The sequence below is a fragment of the Olea europaea genome, unplaced genomic scaffold (assembly GCF_002742605.1).
Source record: "Olea europaea var. sylvestris unplaced genomic scaffold, O_europaea_v1 scaffold1286, whole genome shotgun sequence".
In the NCBI taxonomy this organism is placed as follows: domain Eukaryota; kingdom Viridiplantae; phylum Streptophyta; class Magnoliopsida; order Lamiales; family Oleaceae; genus Olea; species Olea europaea.
The window spans coordinates 113,649-125,485 of record NW_019230316.1 but is presented as its reverse complement, the minus strand read 5'-3'; positions in this window follow the sequence as shown (position 1 = coordinate 125,485).

The following is an 11,837-nucleotide window of genomic DNA, read 5'->3' as shown; positions in this document are numbered from 1 at the left end:
AACTCTGTTCAAACATGGCAACAATTGGAGCAATTGTTCCACGCTCAGTTTTATAAGACTGAGTCTGAAGTTACTTTGGCCAATTTGGCGAATCTACGTCAAATGCCAAACGAATGGACAGAAGGTTTCCTTCAAAGGTTCAAGACAACAAGAAGTAAATGTTTTGTACCTTTGCCCGAAAAAGAGTTTGTCAAAATCGCTCAAGGTTGTCTAACCTTTGATTTGAAGAAGAAGTTCCAAGATAAGGAATTTCTTGATCTTTTCTAATTGAGCGTGAACGTGATTAGGTATGAACGATTAATAAGAGAAGAAGAACAAATGAAGAATTCTAGCAAGGGGACTTATTATAGAGACCCAAATTTTGATGTTCATACCATTAATGACGAGTATTACGATCAAATCGAAATGTGTTTGGCCGAATTAGTTAAAGGAGACACGTATACTTGTCCTATAATGGCTAAGCCTAGGCCGTCGGGCAAAGATGAGCCTATAAAAGATGAAAACATAAAGGCTAGAACGTTCTCGTTCGATGAAACCAAAACTGACCTTATATTTGATAATTTATATAAGGATAAGCAGATAAAGTTGAGCGATAAGCATAAATTGTCAAGCCCTGAACAAATTAAGAGTAAAAAATATTGTAAATGGCATAATGCATGGTCACATTTGACTAACAACTGTTTGGTTTTTCGTCATGTGTTACAGGATGCCATTGAAAAAGGACGAATTACGTTCGAGGATAAGATGAAGATGGCAGTGGATGAAAATCCTTTTCCACAGCCACTTGGAGTGACATGGTGACGTCTGGTTTCAAAAATAAGTTATCAAAATTCAAGTTGGTTATAGATGATGGAGAAGAAGACCCTGTACCACATCCCAATATCTTTGAACGTATCAAAGGGAAGGAGCCCAAAAAGGACAAAGGCGTTCTATGTGCAAGATGCAAAAAAGAAGTGAGTGCAAATGCAGAGAAACCAGGGATATGGTAGCATCACCATCGCCCTAATTTTTTCCCAAACGCTCAGCCTGGTAGAGAGTTGGGTACATCGTTCTATAAGGGACTGCCTTTTGAGAGGCAGTTCAGGCCAATAAATAATGGGAGAACATTCAGACCGCAACCTCGCCAACCAAATGTATAACATTCGTTTTAGTATAAGGGTGGAAGGGCGATACCTTACAACGAGATGACTGGAACCCAACAAAAGAGTTTTCAACGGAACTATGGGCGAATGATGAGGCAACAATAGGGAATGCTACGTCCTAAGGCACCTAGACTACTCGAGGCAGCCAATCAAAATGTTCTCAAAGACAGTGAAGAGACTGGTATAGGCGAACCTATGGAAGAATTGTCAGAGACTTCTTCTGGGAGGTCAAAGTTTGAGCGAGATAGAAGGGATGGAGAAGATCCAGATCAACCCCTTACTATTTAGTTTGGTATGTTACCTCCTGTCGTGGCTAATAACTATTTACTAGCCAATAAGTTCAAGAATAAAGAGAAGGGAGAAGAAGAAAAGGAGGATAACGAAGAGGAAGTATACATGTTGGAATATGAAGAAGGCCAAACTTCTAGAGAGGCCTATAATGATGAAGAAGATGATGGTATGACAGACATCGAAGATGAAATCGATCTGGAAGCAGAAAGAAGAAGAAGAGGAGTATCGTACAATAATCTGTTGAAGCTATTACATCGAGAGGGAGTTCGTGAAGTAGACTTATTGGGAGAACCATCTGGGCATTCCTTCGATATTTACGTGCTATACGGGACTCCCAAAAGGAAGAAGAGAGTGCCTCGCTTTGAAAAGTATGGATCACCTCCAAGAATAATGCCTCCTCCCACAGGTTGGGTAACTGAGAAGAAGCATTAGAAAACAGTAAAAAGGAAATTCAGGAGACAGAGGCTCAGTGCAATATACTGCACGTTGACTTATCACAAAAGGGTAACTCGACAGAGGACAAGTAGGAAGTGGAAATAGATACTGTCGAAAAAGTTATTTTCAAGCGACCAGCCATGAAATTGACCAAACACTTGAAGCCATTGTACGTTAAAGCTCTAGTTAACGGCATACCTGTGGCAAAAGTGCTTGTCGATAATGGAGCAACTATAAACACCATTCCATCTAGGATGATGAGGAAATTCGCAAAGACAGAAGATGATATGATCCCAACGGAAGTCATCCTGACAAGTTTCAATGGAGGAGCGACTTCAGCTAAAGGGGTTATGCCATTGGACATAACTATGGAACAACTACTAGGACCACAATCTTCTTTGTAATAGATGGTCCCACTAGTTACAATGAGTTATTAGGAAGAGATTAGATACACGGAAGTCACTGTATACCTTCATCGCTCCATCAGTGCCTAGTTTTTTGGAATGACAAGGGCGAAGCAGAGGTGGTGCAGGCCGATCATAGGCCTTTTGTCGCAGAAGCAAACTCAGTGGAAATGTTCATGTACGAAGGAAATTATGGACCTGTCAGAGTAGTCCAAGATGGAGAAGAAACTCGGATTGTCGCGCAGAGTGAGAGCCATTTTTGGTGGATGCACTCATTGAAATGCTCAGTCAAATGAGGCCAGACATAGTGGCCCTAGAGGAGCCAATAATTAGCAAAAGAATAATCAAGGAGTTTTAAATGAGTTGTAAGCAACAAAGACAAATGGCCGATATTCAGGCCTTCAAAGTCAAATTAATGGCTTTCAATAAAGAACGCAAGGAGAATATGAAAGAAGTAGCAGCCTTGAAAGCATTGAGAGACAAATTGGCAGTGTTCGAGTTGGAACAAAGCATTGGCCGAAAAGTCAACAAAGTGGATTGTTTGGAAGAAGAAGTGCCTACAAGGGAACTGGACGACGAAGTGATAAGGATCGCCAAGCCTGGATACGCTCGAGCACAAGACCCCCTGATTAAAGTGAATATTGGCAATGAAGGAGAAGATCACCCAACGTTCATCAGCCAAACGCTCGATCAAGAGGTTAGTGATAAATTAATCGCTTTATTAAAGGAGTACAAAGATTGTTTTGCTTGGGAATATGAACATATGCCTAGTTTAGATAGAGATTTGGTTGAACGTAGATTACCAACCAAGTCTAATTTTAAACCTCATAGGCAACCTCCTAGGCGTTTCGCTCCTAATGTACTCCCTGAAATTAAAGAAGAGATAGAGCGATTATTAAAAGTAGGCTTTATTAGAACGGTCAGATATATTGAATGGTTGTCCAATATCGTGCAGGTATTAAAAAAGAATGGTAAACTAAGGGTGTGCATAGACTTTAGGAATCTAAATATAGCCACACCTAAAGATAAATATCTAATGCCCACGGTAGATTCTTTAGTAGACTCGACTGCCGGACATGTAATGTATTCCTTCATGGATGGGTATTCAGGATAAAATCAAATTTATATAGCTGACGAAGATATACACAAAACTGCCTTTAGATGCCCTGGTCTCTAGGATGTTTTGAATGGGTAGTTATACCTTTCGGCCTGAAAATGCAGGACCAACTTATCAAAGGGCAATGAATTTGATTTTTCATGATATGATAGACAAGTTTGTTGAAGTGTATGTAGATGATATAGTGGTCAAATCTCTTAAAGAAGAGGACCATTTTGAACAATTAAGGTGTTCATTTGAGCGAATGAAGCAATATAAACTAAAGTTGAATCCCTTGAAATGTGCATTTGGTGTTAATGCAGGGAATTTTCTTGGTTTATTAGTACACAAAAGGAGGATTGAACTAGATAAAAATAAAGCGAAGGCCATTTTAGAGGCCAAACCACCTAGCAACAAAAAAGAATTGCAAAGGTTTCTAGGCCAAGTAAACTTTTTAAACGCTTTATTTCTAACTGTGCAGGGCGAACTAAAACTTTTTTGCCGCTTTTAAAGTTGAAAAATCAAGATGAATTCTTTTGGAAAGAAGAGCATCAAAAGACTTTTGAAAGCCTAAAGACATATTTATCAAGTCCACCAGTGTTGGTGTCACCAATCCAAGGACGGTCAATGAAAATGTATGTATCGGTTGAAGAAGAATCAATAGCTGGAATGGTTGCGCAGAAAGACCAATTTGGTGAAGAAAGGGCGATTTACTACTTGAGTAGACGGTTAACAAAATGTGAATGTAATTATTCTGTCATTAAAAAATTATGTCTTGCATTGTATTTCACATGTACAAAATTAAGAGCTTATTTACGACCCGTAACCGTTTATTTAATTTCTAAAGTAAATTTGGTTAAGTATATGTTCTCTCGCCCTATTTTGCACCAAAGGGTAGGCTTTTGGATATTAGCTTTATTAGAATTTGAAGTACAATATATACCCTAAAAGTTAGTCAAAAATCAGGCTTTGGCTAATTTTCTGGCTGATCATCTATGCCTTGATATGCCTGAAGAGATTGAGTTAGAGATCAATTCATTCGAATTAAAACCTTGGGTTTTATATTTCGATGGATCGAAAACCTTTAAAGGTGCAGGAGTAGGAGTAGCATTGATAAATCCTTTAGGGATTTATTACAAGTTTGCATTCACTTTGGACAGGATGTGCACCAACAATCAGGCCGAATACGAAGCCTTAATCGTGAGCCTAGAATTAATGATAGATATGGGGGTAAAGAGTGTGATTATTAGAGGCGGTTCTCAATTGGTAATTCACCAATTGATTGGTGATTTTAAATGCCAAAGTGATTCCATTATAAGTCAGTATGAAATCGCCCAAGAGTTGTTGGAAAAATTTGACCAAATAGAGTTTCAGTGTGTTAATAGGATATAAAATGACGTAGCGAACGAATTGGCCTAGATGGCCTCAGGGTACTCAAAGGTTTTAAATTGGAAGTATACTTGTGAGTATGGAACAATATTGCCCGTAATCCAAAGAAGGGCGAGAACGATTGAAATTCATTGCATACAAGATGGAGATGCAATAGATTGGAGGGTAGAGATTAAAAGGTTCCTTAAAGAACCTAATAAAGGAGATAGTAGAAAAATGAAGTTGTGTTTGCTAAACTATACACTAATAGATGAAGAGTTGTTTAAGAAACGTTCTGATGGTATATTACTAAAATGTGTAAGTTTGCAAGAAGCCAGGATGATCATGGCTGAAGTGCACGAAAGGATATGTGGAGCTCATCAAGCTGGCCAAAGGATGAGATGGTTAATTATTAGGAATGGATATTTTTGGCCAAAGATGGGAGAATCATGCGTTCAGTATGCAAAGAGTTGTCTAGCATGGTCCAATACAAAGGGCGTCAGCACGAGAGATGACACTTATTATCAAACTTTGGCCATTTAAGGGTTGGGTGATAGACCTGATAGGGAAGATTTATCCCCCATCGTCCAAGCAACATACCTTTATTATAGTTACAACTGATTATTTCACTAAGTGGGTAGAAGCGATACCTTTAAAGGAGATCACCCAAAAGAATGTCATAGAATTTATCCGTGATCACATCATTTATAGATTTGGAATTCCACAAACTTTGATGGTAGATCACGGAACATCTTTAAATGGGGATCAAGTGAATAAATTCTTGGGCAAGTTTGGAGTTAAATTAGTGAACTCCACACCATATTACGCTCAATCCAATGGACAAGCAGAATCTTCTAATAAGATTCTAAAAAATATCATAAGGAAAATGATAGATGAAAATGCTAGAAATTGGCACGAATGTCTAAACAAGGCCTTATGGGCTTATAGGACGTCGCCTCGGTTAAGTACAAAAATTACTCCTTTCCAACTTACTTATGGACAAGAGATCATTTTGCCTATGGAAATCAACGTGCAATCGATCAGAGTGTGTTTGCAACATAAGTTAAATGGTGATGAGTATACCGAATCACTAGTTCAAAACTTATTGGAGTTGGACGAATTAAAGTTGGATGTCCTAGATAGATTGTAAGTTCAAAAACGAAGAATGGCTAAATCTTATAATACAAAAGTTGTAGCCAAATCGTTCAGCCTGGGCGAATTGGTTTGGAAAACAATACTCCCTTTGGATAGCAAAGATCCAAAGTATGGCAAGTGGTCGCCCAATTGGGAAGGACCATATAAAGTAAATAATGTGTTGCCTAATGGAGCCTACCATTTGGAAGATTTAGATGGCACCAAGCACATGAGGTTCATTAATGGCAAATATTTAAAAAAATATGTTCCTTCCTTATGGAAAAATGAACAAATAAAAGTATAATCAAATCGCGTTGAACGATCGTAGATTAAAAAGGGCCAGAGCGGAATACGTTTAAATAAATTCCTTTATTAGCAAACGTTCGTTACAAAGTTGCAAAATACAAAATACTAAATGCTCTACAAGCTACAATTAAGAGCAAACTAATCTCCTGGTCGATCGTCGAGTAAGAGGGTGAACTGGTCTTGATTGCCATCCTGATCGCACTACTGCAAAGGCAAGCGAGAGGCCGAGAAGCACTCTGCAAGCAGAAAGGAAGAAGAAGTACCCTCACATCCCCTTCCTAAATGCATCGCTGCAATAATGGGCAAGGAGGCTGAAAAGCACTCTCAGCAAGCAAGGTGGCTTGCAGGCATCCTTAAAAATTGTCTTCCATCATTGAACTTCTTGTAAGGAACATGGAAACGATGGGAAGAATTTTGCTACTGGCCAAAAAATATTTCCTATATCTCCCATACCAAATGTGACATCAAGAAGGATGGCAAAATGGGCGGATCAAATGATCCATTTCCATGGAAGACGAAGGTTTTGGATCGATTGTCAAAATGCCAAACAATGGCAGTAAATTGGTTTTAAAGAAGAGAATGGAAATGAAAATGACAAGTGTGGAATATAAGTGCATTTATAGAGGCGTGAAGGTGAGGAGACAGAATATGGAGAAGAAGTGACATTCAATTTAGCCACAAAATCATCATCAACCTCCAGCTTCTTGTACTGCTCGACCAAAGACTTGGTTCGCTCAATTCCTTGGGAGGCATTACGTTTTTTAGCAGCCATTCTCGCCTTGCAGTCGTCCATCCTTGCTTGAAGCTCCTTCATCTGTGCAGCCAAACTGGTCATGAAAGAGTCTTCAACCATAACTTTGAAGAGATTTCTTTCAATTCGTCCTCAGCTTTGTTGTTCTCCAGAAGCAAAGACTCTATTTCAGATACAGCGCGAAGATATTGAGTACTTTTGGCCTTCAGTTCAACATTTTTGGCCAGCAAGGAGAGAATCTCGGCATGAACAACTTTCAACGTCGCCTTAAAATCAGCAGAAAGATTGAGTGACGGAAGTGTCAGTGCTTGCGCCAACTTCGCACTCAAATGCTCAAGCTTATCCTTATGTTTGGCAGCACTAACTTGACCGATGTCCATATCCATAAAGGACACATACTCAAATATCGACTATTTGAGGACTTCATATCTTCCTCTGAAGAAGCAGAAGGACGACTGGTTGAAACAAGGCGAGACGTCTTGACTTGCCCCAGGAAGTGAACATGTCCTGGATGGAACGCACAATCTCATCAGCATCCTGCAAAGAAAGTTGCCAACATTGAAGGTTTTCACTATAATGAACAAAGTGGAAGTAAAAGTGAAGCAAAAATTACCTCATTAGCCGTCTTGGGAGGTGGCATATCCCCAGCCAAATCTACCACCTGTGGCTCCACCACTTGTGAGGACTTCCCCTTGTCTGAGCGAGAAGACTTTGCCACAACGGGCAAACCCATGGGAGCAATTGCAGAACTCAAAAAGCAACAAATCAAAAATCAATAGCACAAGTAAAGGTAAAACATCAAAAAATGTATTACCTTCAGGTTCGACGTTTGGGGAGTTGACGCCCTGAGAAGAAGGTGGCTCATCCATTGGTTGTGATGAGGATTCCGGGACTGAAGGTTTCTCTTTAAGCGTAGTCCCTTCATCAGCTGGTTTGGATGAAGCAGCCTCAGCAGAGGGTGATGGAGTAGGAGCTGCTAACACCAAAGCCTTCAAAAGAGAGGCTGAGCTTTTCTGAGAAATCCGAATAAACCATCAACACATAGAAAAGTTTCAAGTATAGAAAGGTATGCTTGTGAGTAAACTAATTTAATTACCTTTCTCCTAAAAATGAGAGGAGTGTCATCATCATCATCATGCTCCAAAATGGGAGATGCTGAGGCTGGCCGTTTGCGGCTTGGGGCACTCTTAGCTGCAGTGGGCTTGGTAGGAAGAGAAGTAGATGGACGAGCAGACTGTTTAGCACGAGCAGAAGAGGAATGACTCCTAATGGACACAGGGGTGACCAAAACAGGAGAAGTGGAAGAAATGTCTAGCTGATCCAGTGAATGGAAAGCGCGACTGGCATCAGTTGCAAACAATCTGCGCTGCACTGATGGCCAGAGTTGTTCAAAAAGGGGATGGATGGCATGGCTAGGATTGAAGGGGGCTAATGAAAAGTTACTCGTCAAAAGAATATTACGAGCATCTATAGCTTCTGTCTCTGCCTTATTAAAGGTGTGGAAGCTATCTATCAAATTTTTTGAATAACAAGGGGGAACAGACCAAGTTTGGTTAAAACCAAGTTGACGAGCAAAAAATTGGGGAGCATATATTTCAACCCCAGCTTTGGCATTGGTTCCAGTCAAAATATTATGGAACAACTCCCTCCCGGTCAAAAACTGAGCCCAAACGAGCAGAGAGGTGCTCGCACTGTCCAAGATGGATGGGGGTTACACATAGTCTGGAGTTAAAAAGGGAGGAAAAGGAAAGAAAGAAGGAATTGAATTTAAAGTATAAAAGAATGAAAAGATGTCCCTTCTGGACATATTTACAGGGCTCAGTGGGTCAATAGCTAGCCCATAGCAGCTAGCAGAATGACGGGAAAAGGATAAAGCACCAAGTGATGAAAAATAGGCTCTCAACCACATTTGAGTGAACCAAAGAGGCCCACTGCCAGTAGGAGATGCACCATTCTTCAATTGGAATTGGAGAGAAGCCATGCCTCTATAGAGGGCAGTCAAAAAGAAAGAACACAAATTCAGATGCCAACCACGCGCCAATTCGTGCGCTATGGGTAAATAGCTCATAGAAGGCTTCATGCTTGGTACGCACAGAACATATTTACAAAGCTAAATCTGAAGAAAGGCCACACGCTCAGCATGGAAAGGCTCAGCGCTCAAGTGATTATAACAGCTTTGCAGGCTTGAATAGGACTCAGTGAGTTTTCTGTCAAATTTTGGGTCGACACCAGAAATCAAAATACCAGGAAAAATGGTATTGCCCAAAGGTGGTAGATTTACTAAGGCCCCAAGATCCCTTAAAGTAATGGACATGGGACGAAGAGGGAAAACAAAAGTATTATACTCAGAGGACCAAAAACTTAAAGCAATAGGGAAAAGCGCTGGATCAAAAGTAGAGGGTTGAAGAGAGATTTCTAACAAATCAGAAATCCTAGCACTATCAAAAATTGCCTTGGTAGGACCATGGTCCACAAGGCGAGCATGCCATCTACGAAAAACGACATGAGATTTAGGCCAAGTGCGAATACCTCTTTCGCGAAACGGCCTCAACGACAAAGAGTTTAGAAACGGAGGGCTTTGAGTACAAGGGAATAGCTGGCCCACCGCCACTTATTCGACGGTCTCGGCGTTGTTGAATGAAGGACCTAGATAGAACTCATTGAGTTCGGCATTGGCTGGTGCAAGGAAGTTTGGTGTTATATATGGCTGAGTGAGGAGTTTCTGGAAGTCTTAGAAACTGAAAGAGTCACCAGATTGGGATTGTGAAGCAGCCATTAGGAACGAAATAAAGTTTTGTTGAAGTTTGCTTGAGAAACGTAGTAGAGAAGCAAGAAGATGAACAATAATATTGCGAGAGAGAAGCGCGAAATAATGAGGCGTGATTTAGTAGTGCGATGAAATGGCGTGTATTTGGGGGTTATAAAGGTTTGCAACGTCGCTCCTTTTCAGGCTATGGAAGAAATAATGATTGAAATTCTTGAGAATTTTAAATGTTGCTGGGAAACACAAAGTAAATATGGCAAAAATTAATAATTGGTATTAATTTTGCCATATTGGGGGGTAATTGTTGACACGCTAAAAGTGCAGCCCAAATCGAATAGCTTAAAGAATGAAGTCCAACTGGATAATTCAGGATAAAGGTCCGAATAGGGTTATCAATGAATGCAGTGGAAGCCCACGAAAGCGATAACACCATCGCCCAAACTTGCAAGACGTCCAAGATCTAAGCGAATGAAGTGCCTTGCAGTCGCCCAGAGTTATGACCCTGTTCTCGCCCAAACTTTCGAATCGCCCAGGATCTTAGCAAACATAAGATGTAATGGTTATCCAAAAGTGCAGTTATCGAAACAGTTATTAAGTAATCTTATCACGTTCCACGATTCAAGAATGTTTAGTTGAGGACGGTTGAACGACAAAGAGTAGTGACAACTGTTAGAGATGGCAGTTCCACGATAAGTTGGCCACCATAAAGAAAGTGGGCAGTTATAAAGCAATTAAACGGTTGATCATGAAGAGATCATCAAGGGAATATAAAAGGAAGAAAAGACATAGAGCAAAGGACCTCGAATCAAACACTCTCAAACAGAGAATATGTAATTTCAATTCCTTAGTTTAGACTTAAAACGTTTCTTTTCAGTACTCGTGTGCTTGCGCCTCTTGGATCACCAATAAAACACCCCTTTTTGGGATTTTGTCTCAAGAGGTTTGTTCCTTACACAATCGTCTGATCCCTTTTTAATTGTTAGCGACTATCCGCGTGAAACAAATACTTATATGACTACCCGAGCAACCCTCATTCATGGGCTAGGCATGAAGACAACCCAAATGTTTTGTATTAGTTCGTGTACCCATAACTATTTAAATATTATTTTGTTGCTAAGAATTAGAAATTCTAATTCTATACCACGAAGATTACTAAAATCATTGTAAAGGAAATTCTAATTCTATACTACGAAGAGTACTAAAATCATTGCAAAAGAATAAAAGAACTCACAAAATTTATAGATGTTCGCTTCAATGTGAAATTATGTTCTAATCCACCATTACAATAATTCACAATGATGAAAAGAAATTTATAAGAGAAAAGTTACGTCCCCTATTTTCTTTACCCTCATTCTCTTTTGATGATGATTACAAAAATCCTCAATTCCCTATTCATAAAAAATGTTAAAGCAAAATTGGAATTACAAGTGTGAACTTCCTAAATTTTGATTCAGGAGCATATTGGCCCCTCCCAACCCACGTGACTACCTCACCGATAAGATTGTCCAATGCATTGACTTTGTGTAGCTAAAATAATTACGTTTCATAACTTAATATTTGTATCTATTACATTCCATCTACACAGACTTAATAATAAATATTAGGGCTTTAACCTTCTAAACAAGTACTTTATTAAAGTCCTAATAAAAGAGATCTCGAGTGTCATTCATTAAAAAATGAAAGGTCTAAAATTGATATCAAAGTTTGGACAGTTATTGTAGAAGCCAACTTATCATTTTCATGTGTTAAATTTGGAGCACAAATCTTCTCTTATATAATCATTTCTTTGTTCTAAATTTTGTTGGGAATATATTCAGGTTGAGTATTTCTATAATATTATAACTCCGAAAAATTGAAGAAATTTTTTTTTAGAAGGTGACAACTAGAATAATTTTAATGGAACTTAACAATCTCTCGAGTGTCTTCTTCCACTCGCCTAATAAAACCAAGACGGAAGGCGTAAATTCGTTGTTTTACTCAAACTTACATGTTGCAAGTCCATGCCAAGCCTTGAGCCCCCACAACAGCTTTAATAATGTAACGTGGTATACATGCTAATAATAAAGAGTAATTCTATTTAATACTTGTGTCTAACATCATTTTAGATATCAATACATTATAGGACCAATTAATTAGTCCCTATATC